An 11,160-nucleotide genomic window follows, 5' to 3' on the forward strand; every position below is an offset into this window, starting at 1 on the left:
TGTGTAAGTTTCCCGCCTTTTCGGGCACCATTTTGCAGGTCCCCATTGGCCGCCATTAGGGCTCAATGCATTTCAATAGGAATTTGTGCTGTTTTCGTCCTGTTTCCTGTAGTGACCAGCAGGTGGCGTCCGAGAGGGAGAGCGGCGGTTTCCCATTGAAAGTCAATGGGCTCATTGACTTCAATGGAGATGCCTCGAGGTAACCTAGTTGGCTGCCGTCCAGACCGCAAACCGCAAAGCGGATACAATGTCCTTCAAAAGAGCTAAAATCACTGGGTCAAGTTCAACGTCAATTAGCGGGGAAATAAACTGTTTTAGGGCACCTAGGGATAAAATTCTTTTTGCCCCTAGTTCCTAAGCGTCCCCCCACTCGACCACCACCGGGTCCCCGAATCCTGGACCCCCGATAAGGGTCGAACCAGATAGAGCGGGTCGCGCCATAGGCTTTGCCGGCGGCGGCAGAAACGGCTCAGAAAAATGACTAAGTGAGAAATGCTGAATTTTAGGAATCCATATCTCCGGTTCCGGAGGGTTCAGCGGATCAGGGTTTGGGGTATCTGTAGCCACTGCTCCGGCATCGCTGCAGAACCATCCTTGACCCGCTTGGACCAACCCGACGGAGTATGGACCCCCTTGAAGTTCGGGACTTTTCCCATAAACTTCAATGGCAGAAAACCCCCATTGACTTCAATGGCGGCGATTTACCATTGAAAGTCTATGGCGGAGCTGCCCGTTGTTTTCAATGGGGATTTAGTGAAAAGCTGAGATTTCTTTTTCAATGGAGATTTTTGTATTAAAATGATTTAATGTGCATTGGTGTAACTCCGGTTTCTTAGGTCGTAGCAAGTCGCTTTTTGGACCATATGGTGTCCCAGTTCTGGCAATGCGAACTGGGAAGTTTGGACCTGCTAAACCTAACGGAACCGGATATTTTAATACGTTTATGTTTTATGCTTAATAGTGTATCTTAAGGTATGGACAAAGACCCAGAAGAGATTCTTTTGGGCCATAAGGTAGCAGATGGCCCTGGGGACGCCGCTATGTCTAGGATTTAAGTGCTGTTCAAAGAGTTTTATCACCCTCACTGTTTATCCGAAGCCCAAACCAGGGCAGGTCTTAAGTGTTCCAGTTAACACCTTTCAACAAAGGTTTTCCTGCCAGAACTCCAAATGGTAGACTGTCTGGCATTCCTGACGTAAATGTGGGGCTTCAGAAATGAGACCCCCAGAGTTCTACTGCGCATGTGCCAACTAGCAGGGGGGCATGGGTCAGAATGCTTTCCCACGTTAGTGAGTGGCTGGAGGTAATTGTAAACCAATCCCCTGTGCTTAAGGTTAAGAATAGAAGGAGAATGGTTTATAAACTGCTGTCCACCCATATATCCTTTGTCTTCGTTTGCTGATATGGTTACCTGATATCACCTGAATGATTTCCTCACTGCTGAAAGAAATGCTACATCATACTTCTCATTCCCCAACCCTTAAGTAAGTGTACTTCTTGTTCGTTACTGTATTATCTGTTGTGTTCACCTATATTCTAAGGAATAAATACAATTTATTATATCTTAAGCCTCGTTCAGTTCAAACCCAATTATTTTTGTGTAATATTAATAAGCCTGTGGAAGCTATCGTCACAAGGAGGTATTATAGTGTGTATTGTGGGGAGAATTAGTGTGTGTGTTGTTTGGGAGTGATATTCGGGAGGATTGTGTGTGCAGAAGGAAGAATGAGTGAGGGGGGAGTAAGGGAGCAGGATTGAATGAGAGGGGGTCATTGAGTGATAGCGGGGAGGGGAGGGAAGAGTGAGGAGAGTGGGTGTAGGAGGGAGCAGTGCAAGAGACCGTCGGGGGCAGAATACATGGTGAGAAGGGAGGCTGCCTAGAAGCATAAAAATCTACTTCACCGCTGTTCTGTACTCTCTTCAATACTCTGTGTTACAGATCTCTCTGGCAAGAAATGGGGTCCAATGGCAAAGACTGCTCTAAATAAGATAGTATAAATGAACACAGAGAGAAATTCCAAAGAGTAACCCAAGAAAATACAAGTGAAATCTAATTGTAAGGTAATTAGTCCCATTAAGTGAAATACATAAAGGAATAGTCCATAAAAAAGCACAAAGGAAAAAAATAGGAGTACTTTATTGTGATGTTACATTTCAGAGAATATAAAATTATAGGAAAACAATTCCACTTTGTTCAGAAAACCAGAAAGTCTTGGTCCCAGGTGGATTGAATTTTTATTGCAAATAAGTTCCTTAATACACAAGTAAAGAATATAGTTACTTATTCTATTCTCTACTGTAAGACGTGCCACATTGCCCAATATTTGGGTACAGTGCCCAGATTGTGACCATGCACTACAGAGGTGAGATTCCCCCAACTCCAATTTGCTACACACTCCAAGAGAGATTATTGTGATCAGAGGTGGAATGAGAGGGGTGAGAAGGGTCGCTGCCCAGGGAGTAGCCTGACAGGGGGTACAGAAATCTCTTTTGGTGCATATATTGCGGAGCTGCATTGATTGACTTGTCAATCAGCTCTGCTGCCTATCCCATTGACATCATGATCCGGCACTGTGATCAGCTGCAGCGCTGACCCAGGTGTGTTAGTGCAGCACTTTACAGGGAGGGAACAGAGGTTGTGGATGACAGATGCTGGGGATAGGCCATGAGTACGGGCCAGAGTAAGGTGGAGACTTTCTGTACTCTGCATACAGGACACTGCATGCATGACAGTGTCTGTGTGTGTGTGTGTGTGTGTGTGTGTGTGTATTCCAAGTGTCAGTGTGCATAAGTAAGTGTGCTCTGTAAGTATGCCTGTGTGGCAGGTATAGGGGGGTGGTTCAGCTGGAGGAACTTATCCAGGCACAAAAGCACATAGATGCCCCAGATTATACCACCCCAAATGCTGATAATATCCTGCTGCACTTTACAGAAGATGATGCAGATGTCAGTGGGTGGTGGGTTCATTAAATCCATCCATCATATCATAGCCACACTGTGCATATGATGTACTGAATCAATCACAGGAAGACATCTCCATGGTAGGGGTAGAAGTTAACAGAATATGTCCAGCACTGTGGTGTGTAGCCCATAAATAATAATTGTGCACATTACAGAACATACTTGCAACTGCAAGATCATTTTGCTGCTTGTAGTGTTTGCTCTTGTCCTGTGCAGTGTTGTCGTAGATCCGTCTCTTCAGTGTTCACTGCAATAAAAGTAAGACATTGCATTAATATTACAGAAGTTTGGGAGCTGAAATCCCACTAAGCTGCAGACATTTTCCCTTTGCATAAGATTCTTGTGATTATATCTCAATGATGATCAATAACAACTACATCATAACACAGCCGCTCAATACAAAATATGTATTTGCTATCAATGGTCATGGAGGCCAAACGTCACACAATGTACAGATATACTGCTGCGGCCGAGTTTATTCGAGCATTTGCCCGTTCTTGGCCGCAGCAGTAACCTGGCACGCGCCGGAGGGTGCCGGGCGCACGCCGAAGCAGCGGAGGAGCGCCCTCCGATCGGGGCTTTCTCCCTTCCGCTGCCGGGTCCGTCGGGTCCCCCGGAACCCCCTGCCGCTGTCCCCCACATCGCGGGACACCAGTGCCCCCTCGGGGAGCCCTGGACGCGCGTGCAGGGGGCGCAGGCACCCGATGACGCGTGACCGTGCATCGGTGATGCGCGGCACGCTGAGGGAGTGCGGCTAGCATGCCGGGGCATCCCCCGGCTTGCGGTGCTAGCCGTGCTTCAATAAAACGTGTCGGTAGTGTAGCAAGGATTATTTCTTCCTCTGGTGCATTATGATGGGATGTGTTGTAAGATTCTGCATTATTAGCATCACTGAATCTTTTGGAAACTGAGTAATATTCTATGTTTTAATGCAATATTATGGATGATCAGCCGGTAAAATAAAGCTTACTGTATCTGTAGCCATGCTCTACCCATGATGTGCTGAATCAATGACTGCAGAGTGATTCAGAGTGGTAAACATGACTGGAACTCATCTCTGAATAGAGGACAGAACAGCAGTGCAGAGTAGGAGGTGAATGTATCTCAAATGGAAGACTTAGTAGCTGTGTGGGGAGTAGACAGTACAGACTGATCAAATAAATAGTTAAAGGAGTATCTTCAACATTACTTGGCTTTGTTATCAACATTGAAGTTTCTCTTGTTTTTTCTGTTCTTTAAATCACTACTACTGATGCCATGTGTAACCTGTACTGAGAGATATACTCTACTGGCCTAGATGAAACCATATGATGCAAACAGGATTCATCCCACTCCAGATTCATATGATTGCACCACTTCAACCTTTAATAAAACACATAGAACTACAGCAGTGCGCTACTGCACATGTTCTTGTTATGAATGGTAGTAGATGTGGTCCTTGGGTCAATACTTCATACAGCAGCCACACTCTACTCATGATGTATTGAATCAACAAAAACCTGCATGGTACAGATCACAGGAAGGGTAGAGTAGAGGGGAATATGTCCAATGCGAAACCCTTAGCAGCTGGATTGTGTGGAGTCAACAAAACGACAAATACTAAATGAGAAATATACACATTGCTTATCTGTCTCTGTGTAGTCATTTTCCTCCTCTTCAACTGTCTTTCAAAATTTCTCTTCTGACAGAAAAGAAACACATGGCTTCAATATTCACTGTTCTTCCCTCCTGAAATAAAAGTTAAGCATTGCATGGTTATGATCATACATACAATGAACCTTGCGCCAAACCATGTGATCCAAAGTAAATCCACCTCCCTCCCATAGCTGTGTTCCTTCTAGAGCTTCTACCACACAAGTCATTAATGTTCGTGACACTGTACTGCAGTCACAGTCTGCACACAAAGTACTGAATCAATTACATCACACTGAAAAGGCAGTCTACATGATGCAATAGTTAACCATAATAACTCTGTCATGCAAATGACAGGAAAACCTATATGTATATCATTAGGGGAGAGGGGAAAAATAATTAAAAAATAAGTGCGACAAATAAAAACAGATTATAGGAAAGTAAATCCTTGCCCTGGGAACTTTACAATCTAATAGAAATGTTAGAAGACTTAAAGAGAGGCAGCAGTTGGGGGAAGAAGTGCAGTAGATGACAATGCTTGTCCTTAATGGTGGGTACAATTAGTAGAAAGCACATCTTGGGAACAATAGTTGTTAGCAGTGACTGTGGGTGTGGGACAGTAGCCACGAGTCAAAGTTTTTTAAATGCTTGATTTAAGTCGTGAATTTTAAGATTGGTCTTACATGTGGGTGGAAGAGGTTATGTTGGCATATACTGAGTGTGAGGAAGTTTCACATGTACGGTGCAGTGATGGAAAATGGTTTCAGGCAAGTGAGAGAACAGTAGAGGTGAAAGAAGTTTACAGGAGACAGTTATGGTTATAGTGCAAGAGACAAGCAAGGGCATAACGAGAGATCAAAGATGATATGCAAGAAGGAGCAGATTAATGGAGAGCCTTAACAAAAAGGTAAGGAGGAGAACTTTGTAGGTGATACAAAAACTTGATGGGATGCCAGGACAGGGATTTAAGGAGATGAGCAGAGACTGTTGTGGAAGAAAGTGAGATAATTCAAGCAGCAGAGTTTTGCATAGGAGAAAGTTGTGAAGCATGGAGGCCTGTTAGTAGTATGTTAAAATAACCTATAGGATAACAGTATACATTGGAGTTTTAGCAGTAGGTTGAGAGGGGAAAGGGAAGATCTTGGCAATATTACAGAGAAAGAGGCAACACATTTTACCCATAGCCGTGCATGTGAATGGAGATGGAATTGAAGAGCCAAATGTTACTCCTATGCAACATGTTTGATGACAAGATAGATGGTAGTACTGTTTACTGTGATGGAGAAAGGGGATAATATGAGCCCAGTTTTAGACATTAAGTTTAAGGCAGTGGAGTGCCATCCATGAGCATATAGCCAGGAGACAACCCAAGAGTAGGGACTGGATTGCAGGAGTGAGAACAGGGGTGGATAGATTTGTGTGTGTATCATCCGCATAGAGATTATATCTAAGGCCAAAAGCATTGATGAAGTCACCAAATGATAGTATGTAGAGAGAAAGAGAGATCTCAGAACAGAGACCTGATGTATACCCACAGACAGATCAATAGAAGACGAAGACATGTTAGCAACAGAGATGGAGAATGTGTGACAGGAAAGTTATGATGAAAACCAGGATAGAACTTTGTTACTGATACCAAGAGAGAGTTTAGAATATGAAGGAGGAGAGTGATTGAGAGCATCAAACGCAGCCGATAGATCAAGTAGGATTAGTAGGGAAAAACCTTGGGAATTAGCTTTAAGCACAGTCTGTAGAACGTGCTGTACGAAAGGCAGGTTGTAAAGGATCCAGGAGGGCATGTGATTTAAGAATGTTGACACTAGCAATTAGAAGGCAAACAGCATGAGGGATACAGAGCGGTAGTTAGTAAGGCACATAGGGTGTAGTTTGTTTCTGACAAAAGGGTGACCGCTACAGGCTTAAAGTAAGAGGGCAAAAATCCAGAGAATAGGGAGAAATTGAAGATGTGGGTGAGAGTGGGGACTAAGAGATGCAGTAAGGTGTGAGGGGATACGATCTAGAGGGCATGTGGTAGAGGGAGAATAGAAGATGATTAGCTTCCAGCTCTGTAAGAGAAGAAAAGGAGTCAAGTGCAGAAGGAGATTTGGGTAGAAGGAGAGAAGGGGGAAGGGACAGAAGGAATCTCCTTTTGGGTGGCATCCACCTTGCCTCTGAAGTAGTCAAATGCTTGAGGAGAAGTGAAGGAAGGATGGCAAGTGGGAGGAGAAGGTCAGTGGAGGGAGTCAAATACAGAGAAAAAAACAGCGTAAATTAAATTTGAGTGTTGATGAGTGTGGAAAAAAGTAGTGTATTTAGCCCTAGAGAGCAGCTTTATACAGGACAGGAGACATTTTTACTGTAGAAAAATCAAACAAAGTGTGAGATTTCCTCCGTAGGTATTAAGAACAGCGAGTGGAAGTGTGATGAGTGTGTTTGGGAATTTAGCCAAAGGTGTGGGTTAGAGGGATGAGTGTGTCAGAGCCTATAGGGGGCATATAGATAGGAGGATAGCATTGTAAGAGTTAATAAGATTGTTAGTTTAAGCAGAAAGAGAGAGAGAGAAGAGAGAAGAGAGGTTAGAGTAGATGTCAGAGGAGAGTTTAATTAAGCAGAGGCAAATCAGTGGGACAGGTAAGATGCGGTGAGGGGAATGACTGATTGTGACTGATGAGAGCAGAAGAGGTTATGTACAACTAGAGCCTTGTTAGTAAGAGTGGACATTCCAGAGGGCACAGGAGAAGGGAAGAGAAAAGTAAGGAAAGGAATGTGGATTACATTAGATAGGTTAACACTCTTAGTAGGGAGGCCTGATGTGTATATGAGCCGGTCCAAGATTATAAGAGATATCCCCCAACATCAGCGAGCATAGAAGGAGACACAGAGATAGGTGTAGAGAGAGACAGAGATAGGGATATGTAGAGAGAGAAGGGCGTCAAGAGAATGAGACAGATAGGCGTAGAGAGAGGAGACATAGAGAGAGGGGGCTTTGAGAGGGGGCGTAGAGAATGAGGGAAGGTGGAAGAGAATAGGATGTGCAGGAGAGCATTTCATTGAGCAGTGCAGAAATAGCTGCAATAGAGGTCTGTACAAATGGTGCTTTGTGTAGACACATGCAAAGGTAGGGGAAGGAAAGTGTATAGAACATGTGGATAAAAGCAGGAGTGTGGAAGTTAGAGAAATTAGAAAAGTTTTACAGAGCAGTGAGGAAACAGTAAACAGAAAGAACAAGAGAGAGGTTACATTGGGATGACGTGCTGTGGTAGAGAGAAATGCTAGGAGAGAGCCTCCAGATATTAGAGGACATGAATTGAGAGAGCAAATGTATAAATCAAAACCGGAGGGGGAGGTATAGCACGAAAGCTTGCACAGCAGTTGATGAAGATTATAGTCTTAAAGTTGCGTGTACCTGTCAGGGCACTCAAGAAGGTCAATGCTCACAAGTGCAGAGTTCATGAAGAAATGCTGAATCCAGTTCCCCTCCAATTTAATTTTAATATAACTTTTTCATTCTTCATTACTGCAAAAAGCAAACAAAACAAAACCACATTGCATTACTATTTTCAAAATGGATTGAATGACATATTCAACAGTAACTGTGTGATGCCAATATTGCCTTCTCACTCGTAGGCCAGTACGGTCAGGTACCCAGTACTGATAAAACAATAAGTGCCCGTACTAAGTACCAATATGAATTATAAGGAAATGTAAAATCTCCAGGTCTCTCTCCATCTCTGCAACAGATATATGGATAAGCCCATATTAAGGCATCACGTGACCGGAGCCGTCACTGACTGGGTATACGCAAAGATGCAGGGAGATGCAAAGAAAGGGAGGGAGAGAGACAGGGAGAAGATGGGAAACGGAGGGAGGCACGGATGGCAGGCCTCTCTCTTTCACTGGTGCATGCAAGGAGCTGGTCCCAACATCCACAAAGTGTGTGTGTATTATTGGTTGTGTTTTATGGCGGTAGGAGGATAGTGTGTATATTGTGTGTGTGTGGGAGTATTATATTGTGTGTAGGGTATTATAGTGTGTATATTATGTTGAGGTGCAGAGGAGAGTGTTAGATTGGGTATCTTGTGTTAGGGGGTATTGTGTATATTGTGTTTAAGACTATAATATTATTGGGGAGATTATTATTGAGGAGGTATTAAAGTGTGTATTGTGGGGAGTATTAGTGTATGTATTATTTGTGGGTGACAGATGCTGTGGGTAGGCCAAGAGTACGGGCCAGACTAAGGTGGAGACTTTCTGTACTCTGCATACAGGACTCTACATGCACTGCAGAGGTGAAATTCCCCCAACTCCAATTTGCTACACTCTCCAAGAGAGAATATTGTGATCAGAGGTGGAAGATGAGCAGGGTCACTGCCCAGGGAGTAGCCTGTCAGGGGGCATGGAAATCTCTTTTGGTGCGTATGTTGCCACGTGGCATTGATTGACCGGTCAATTAGCACTGCTTCCTATCACAGTGACATGATCCGGTGCTGTGATCGGTTGCAGCGCTGACCAAGGTGTGTTAGTGCAGCAATTTACAGGGAGGGAACAGAGGTTGTGGGTGACAGATGCTGGGGGTAGGCCAAGAGTACGGGCCAGAGCAAGGTGGAGATATTCTGTACTCTGCATGCCCATCCTGCATGCCCAGGACTCTGCATGCATGCCAGTGGCTGTGGGGTGTGTGTGTGTAGGTATGCCAAGTGTCAGTGTGCATAAGTAAGTGTGCTGTGTGTGTAAGTAAGTTTGCCTGTGTGGCAGGAGGTGTAGGGGGGTGGGGGGCGGGGGGCGGTTCAGCTGGAGGACTTTACCCAGCACAAAAGCACATAGATGCCTCTGATTATATCACCCCAAATGCTGATAATATCCTGCTGTAGATGCACTTTACAGAAGATGATACAGATGTCATCAGTGTTTGGTGGGTTCATTAAATCAATCCATCATATAATAGCCACACTGTGCATATGATGTACTGAATCAGTAACACCAATCACAGGAAGACATCTCCATGGTAGGGGTAGTGTTGAAGTTAACAAAATATGTCCAGCACTGTGGTGTGGAGCCCATACATAATAATTGTGCACATTACCAGAACAACATATTGTCAACTGCATGATCATTTTGCTGTTGTAGTAGATCCGTCTCTTCGGTGTTCACTGCAATAAAAGTAAGACATTGCATTAATATTACAGAAGTTTGGGGGCTGAAATCCCACTATGCTAATGACAGTTTCCCTTTGCATAAGATTCTTGTGATTATATCTCAATGATGATCAATAACAACTACATCATAACACAGCTGCTCTATACAGAATATGTATTTGCCATCAATGGTCATGGAGGCAATATGTCACACAATGTACATATATAGCAAGGATTATTTCTTCCTCTGGTGTATTATGATGGGAGGGTGAGATTCTGCATTATCAGCATCAGTAAATCTGTAGGAAACTGAGTGATATTCTATTTTTTAATGCAATATTAGGGTAAAATAAAGCTTGCTGTATCTATAGCCATGCTCTACCCATGATGTGCTGAATCAATGACTGCAGAGCGATTTAGAGTGGTAAACATGACTTGAACTCATCTCTGAATAGAGGGTAGCACAGTAGTGCAGAGTAGAAGGTGAATGTATCTCAAATGGAAACCCTTAGCAGCTGTGTGGGGAGTAGACAGTACAGACTGACCAAGTAAATAGTAAAAAGTAGTAACTTCAACATTACTTGGTTTTGTTCTCCACTCCTGTTTTTCTGTTCTTTAAATCACTAATACTGATGCCATATGTAACCTGTACTGAGAGTTATATACTCTACTGGCCTAGATCAAATTAAATGATGCAAACAGGATCCCTCCCACTCAAGATTCATATGATTGCACCACCTCAACCTTTCATAGCAATAACATAGAACTGCAGCAGTGCGCTACTGCACATGTTCTTGTTATGAATGGTAGTAGATGTGGTCCTTGGGTCAGTACTTCATACTGTAGCCACACTCTATTCATGATGTATTGAATCAACAAAAATCTGCATGGTACAGATCACAGGAAGGGGTGGAGTAGAGGTGAATATGTCCAATGCGAAACCCTTAGCAGCCGGATTTTTTGGAGTCAATAAAACGACAAATACTAAATGAGAAATATACACATTGCTTATCTGTCTCTGTGTAGTCATTTTCCTCCTCTTCAACTGTCCTTCAATTTTCTATTTTGCAAGAAAATGAACACATGGCTTCAATATTCACTTCTGTTCTGCAGTCTTTCCTCTTGAAATAAAAAAGTTAAGCATTGCATTATTATTATTATAATTATTATTGACGATACATACAATGAACCTTGCTCCAAACCATGTGATACAAAGCAAATCCACCTCCCTCCCACAGCTGTGCTCCTTCTAGAGCTTCTACCACACAAGTTATTCATGTCAGTGAAACTGTACTGCAGTCCCGGTCTGCACACAATCTACTGAATCAATGACATCACACTGTGTCACACAATGTCATGCTAACGACAGGAAACAATCTTTGTATATATCTATGTATATATAATAATAATAATAATAATAATAATAAAAAAA

General features: G+C 43.3%; 1 long non-coding RNA gene across 1 annotated transcript; it reads right to left on the bottom strand.

Moving 5' to 3' along the window:
• Nucleotides 1–2,118: 2,118 nt before the first annotated feature.
• On the bottom strand, nt 2,119–10,854 carry LOC142475491 (uncharacterized). Its single transcript, XR_012790972.1, has 5 exons — nt 10,732–10,854; nt 9,677–9,743; nt 8,000–8,110; nt 4,580–4,689; nt 2,119–3,208 (listed from the first exon to the last, which is right to left on the bottom strand). It is a non-coding gene; the product is annotated as an uncharacterized LOC142475491 (long non-coding RNA).
• Between the last annotated feature and the right edge of the window lie 306 nt (nt 10,855–11,160).

This window comes from Ascaphus truei, unplaced genomic scaffold, assembly GCF_040206685.1.
Source record: "Ascaphus truei isolate aAscTru1 unplaced genomic scaffold, aAscTru1.hap1 HAP1_SCAFFOLD_1251, whole genome shotgun sequence".
Taxonomy (NCBI): Eukaryota; Metazoa; Chordata; class Amphibia; order Anura; family Ascaphidae; genus Ascaphus; species Ascaphus truei.